The sequence below is a fragment of the Aptenodytes forsteri genome, unplaced genomic scaffold (assembly GCF_000699145.1).
Source record: "Aptenodytes forsteri isolate BGI_AS27 unplaced genomic scaffold, ASM69914v1 Scaffold1, whole genome shotgun sequence".
In the NCBI taxonomy this organism is placed as follows: Eukaryota; Metazoa; Chordata; class Aves; order Sphenisciformes; family Spheniscidae; genus Aptenodytes; species Aptenodytes forsteri.
The window spans coordinates 8,075,815-8,080,868 of NW_008795035.1; positions in this window are offsets into that span (position 1 = coordinate 8,075,815).

Below are 5,054 nucleotides of genomic sequence, written 5' to 3' on the forward strand. Positions count from 1 at the left end.
TGGGGCCACCTGAAGCAATCTGGCCTTGGGTTCTCTTGTGCCAGTTCCCTGGCTGCACTGCTCCGTCCTACCATTCCTCCAAAACATCCTTCCCTGGCTGCTGGTGTAGACTCTTGAAGGGAGGGATGCCACAACATGGCGGGGAAACCTGCACAGAAGAGCTGGTCTAGATTGGCTAAATTTGCCCGGTTTCCCTAGCGCTTACAGATCAATGATCCATTTGCAGCTGAGAGTGTCCCTAGGAGTCCTCCGCCTGCTCCTAGTCCCCTTCTCCTCCAGCTAAGAGGTGCTGGGCGGTGGGTTAAGGGAACTGCAGACTACCTGCATGCCACAGCAGATTCCGAGTCCTAAACCCTGTTTGGGATCTCTAGAACGCCTCCTTAAATAGAGGGTTTAAGTTCAAATCCAGCCCCAAACACCTAAAACAAAGGAAATACAGTAGACATTTTCACTTGTGAATTTTCATCTGCTAGCAGAGGAATGAGTGTAGATTTCAGAGAAATAAGAGAGAGTTAGTTACGCTTCCTTGAATAATCCACTCTTGTCAACAGAGGTTGCTAATAGAGGCTCTGCCTGGGCATTTGGATGGAAATGAATGCATTGAGGAGACAAAGCCTTGTGCAGTTTGCAGACATGACACTAGCTCAGTGAACGGAAATGATACATCGAGTTTTATTATCGAAGATTCTTGGTAGACATGTTTATTAAATGGCTGGCCTGCTAAAAGTGCTAAAGGATTCTCTGTTGTTTTCCTTCTGGCTTGCTGTATCACATATCTCTAGGGCTTCAGATGGGGCATCTCCCCATACACTGCACGTTTTAGGCTTTTCCCCCCATGGCATGATCTTAATGAGCATTGCCTTTAAAGCCTATAGGCATCAGCAGATAGAAGACTTCCAATCTGCCCGGCTCTGAGATTCATTGCACTGAGATATTTTCACTCTGAGTTTCTAGTCTATACAGGTTCCTTTGCATTATCTTTCTGGTTTCCCTGGTTGTGATCCCTTTCAACTTCATGTCGCTTTTGTGAATGCCTGTCATCCTTTTGTCAATCCTTCTTTAGGGTCATCAATAAAAATGTCAAAAAAGACCAAAGACCTGATTTCTGTGATGCCCTAATAAACATAATTCTATAACACAATAAATCCCTGTTTAGTATTCCTCTTTGTTTGCAGCCGCTCAGCTGTGATTCGGTCCATGGGCTATTGCATTCAGAACATCCGAAGAGCTAAATTTTATGATACGATATCAAATGCTTTACCAAATCCAAACATGCTCACAGATTTTTAAGATCAGAAAGAAGCATGAGAGCATCAAATCTGCTCCTTTCAATCCTCGGTTGAGCATGCTAACGGGTATCACTAAAGCATCTCTTCCAGAATGTCTGGAGTTGAAGACCCCATGAGATGGGAAATCACACATATTGCTTTTTTTGTTTTAAAAAACTTATTGTTAAATTTAATCAGGCTTTGCCTTCTAGACGTTGTTTTTGTGTCTTTTTTCTCTGGATTAAAGATTGTCTAGTACCCAGTTGTTTCGCGCTATGCTTATTGATGTTTCATGCGGTGATCTTTTGGGGATTTTTTCTTTTTCTTACTAACACTGCTCTTGATTCTGCAAACTCTGCTTTTCATGCGTACCTGCATGTAGAAGTCAGTCAGTCTCTGTGATGAGGAGAATCTGCTTTCACGGGGCAATTTGCAGACTTTGAACTAGAGTTTCTAATTCTACCCATAAACAGCTATCTGTCAACTCTGGCAAGGCTCCCTTTCCTGCACATCTTGCTATCACTTGTGGGTTCCCTGATGTGTTTTAATTTTCATCCCTCCATACACAACTCATTTTCAATCATTTAAAAGCTTAGGTAAGGTTCAAGACTATCTTTGAACAGTGGTCCTGATTCCCTACTCACTCAAACGTGGGCAAATGCAGAGTAACTGCTTTGAAGTCAGCGATGGAAAACAGGTATAAATGTCAGGGGTGACAGACACAATCTCTTTTGATATCTCTGGAGTAGGTCATGCAGAAATAGCATCCCAAACAATATCTACGACCAGCTGTTCATCCTGTGCCTCCAGTCATTCTCCACATACCTCAGATCCCATCTCCCAGCTGACAAGAAAACGAACTAATCCAAAAATGGAATTACCTAATTTTCTTCCCCATTATCTGAGGCTCATAATAGAAATGTGAAACGACCTGCTGTATTTCAGCAGCAGAACCGAAGATGCTAGTTGACTCTCAGGTCTCAATTCTCACTACATCATATTTCCATTTGCAAAGGTCAGGATCAAGCCTGGTGGAGTTTTTTGTTCAGGAAAAGCTCCCTACAGATTAAATGGGATTATTTCAGAGTTAAAGAGGGAAGGGGGGGAAAGGAAAGAGCTGCAGGATTTATTTAATGGAAAAAGCCTCCTACTCAGGTGGTATAATTGAGGATAGTTCTGCTGACTTACACCGGTTGAAGACTGGGAGCATCCTGTGCCTGTGCTCCACTGCCTCACCCCATAAATTGTGGGCAGGATGATCTAGGCTTCAGCCTGTCCTTTCATTTCAGCCAACAAGGGCTGCATCATGCCTTTCTCCATGGGCAGGAGAGTGACTCACCTGCCATGATGTGGATTCAGGGATTCCCCAGAGCCATCGGTGGAGGTGAGACAGGCAGCTCTCTCCTCACACTCGTACCTGTGATGAATAGTAATCCCACAGGCAGGGAATCGAGAGGAGGGAGAGATATTTAAACATGTTCTTTACTTGCTCAACCTCTGAGTCCAAATATATGGGTGTCTAGGTCTGGGCTTCAGCTTGAGAGTTGTAAATAAGGACCTGTAAGCTATCTTAAGCTTGTAAATCTCCCATCATCCTGAGAAATCAACTGATGTCGTCAGTCAGACCCGCCAGAACACACTTCATTACGCTCATTACTCAGGGTCGGAAGCAAACTCCCACGCAGCTCGCAGAGCTCAGACCTCGCAGAGCAAACAGAAAGCAGGACAAGCACGGCACCTGTAAGGAGCCCGCGGACCTGGTGTCACCGCCAAGGCAGCCAGCAGAGCTGAGATGCTTCCTCTCCTGGGCTGTAGCATTAGATGAACATGGCCGGCAGCCGGCTGCAATGCCGTGCAGAGCCGGCGGTGTGTTCGGTTCCCTGGCATCGAGGTTGCCAAGGAAGCAAAGTCGCAGGATCTCCTCCACGACCATCTGTGTTGTCTCATAAGGCATCAAACATGTCAAGGAGATTTCTCCCCTGGGCCATCATCTAGACGCTTGCCGATGTGTTTGACTTGCATGGTAGTGAAATGCCATAAAGTTAAATGAATTATTCCAAAAGCGGAGAAGGTGAAAAAGCTCTGCTGTGAGCTCAGTGCCACAGCAGTAGGAAATTATTTTGCTCCTGGTTTTGGATTTCACAGTGTCAGAAAAGCCCACATTTTATAGCCGAGTACCAGACCTCTACACCCTTGTTCATGTGCCTAAATGAGTGTGAGCCCCAGGCTATGAATTCAGGCCAGGGCGTGTTTGCCAGGGCCCTGCAACAGTTTTTCAATAACATGCTGCTCTCAGACCAGCTTCCCCAGTTGCATGGCTTCCCATGCACGGCACCACTTCATAGGCGTGCAGGTGATGGAGGGCACAGGACCTGCCTGCAGTTTAGTGACAACAGCGGTAAAACATCCTTTCTTCCCTGGCCATCCTTTCACAGCAGAGGCTGCAGCAGGACTGTAGAAGCACGGATTTCTCTGAGGACAGTGAAGCCAGAGGGGTGAAAGGGAGCAGCTTCTGTGAAATGAGGAAGGGGGACAGTGAGTTGGACAGGAGCACTGATCCAGGTCCTGCACTGTGAAGCTGCTGTACAGCACATCGGGGGCTTTTTGGAGAGAGAAGCCAAGCCCTGGCTGGCAAAGTTACATCCAGGCAGTTGCGGTGATGAATGGGATGTGATTCATGTAGCCAATGTGATCCCGTGATGGAAATCACTTTGCTGGAGAATTGATGATGCTCAGCATAGGTCAGTTCATCTCTCCTGGTTCCCTGCCCCTCTGCCCTAGATCCTGCAGGACACAGAGACCACAGCTCACCCTCCACCAGCCCTAAGCATCGCTCAGGTTTTAGGAGTGACTGAAGGCATCTTAGGGGGTTGGCTCTATTGGAAGAATGGGGGGTTGTCCAGATCCATTTGTGGGCAGCTGAGAGTTGTTCAGGAGCTTCGGCAGCCTGGCTGAAAACAGCTTTGCAGTCCCCACTGAAAAGCTGCCCACGGCTATAGGGAGGCTGCAGTGACTTTATGCCACAGGCTATGCAGTCTGGGCTAGATAAGCAGCTTGCGAGGGAGCAAAGGGGTCTAGAAGAGGGTGTTTCTTGGTTTGGACTGCAAATAAGAGTGGAAGTTGCAATAGGGCAAATCCTCGGTGGGGATTTGCACAGGAGGAATGAAAGCTGGAGACTTCTACCCTGTGAAAAGGTATTTGGGACTCCAGGGATAAGATAGTCCTTTTAAGCTCCTCTTTCATTCTGCATCAGGGTGCAGTCAAGAAACAATATGAGAACAATGATATGACCTGGGGACAGGACTCCAGTTCTCAATAAATAAGAGGTTAAATCCAAGCAATTTTGTAACTTTCTTTTCCCAAGTTCAGGACCATCTTGCGGAACCTTTGGGGATAACAGAAGGAAATTTTCCTCCTCGTTGAAAGCATCATTGCCGTGCGATGCAGGCAGGCTGGGAAGAACCACGGAGCCGCATGTGGTGGAAGAACAATGCCAGCCTGCCTCGGAGATTGGTGTTGCTGCAGCTTTCTCTTCTGCTATATTTCAAGAGGTTTTTAGTAACTCTTGGGTCCTCTTAAAACAGATTGTCTGATTCGTGGCAGTATATTTTGAGCGCCCAATTTGTTTCATGGCACAGAAGCATTTGTGGACCATGATGTTTCTATGTCAACATGTGCTTGAGGAGGTAATTTTTTCAGCAGAATTGGCAGGTGTTAGAATCCAGATCAGAGCTCTCTCCACATCATTATTTTTAGTAAAGGACTTTTTTAATAAGACATGTTGAT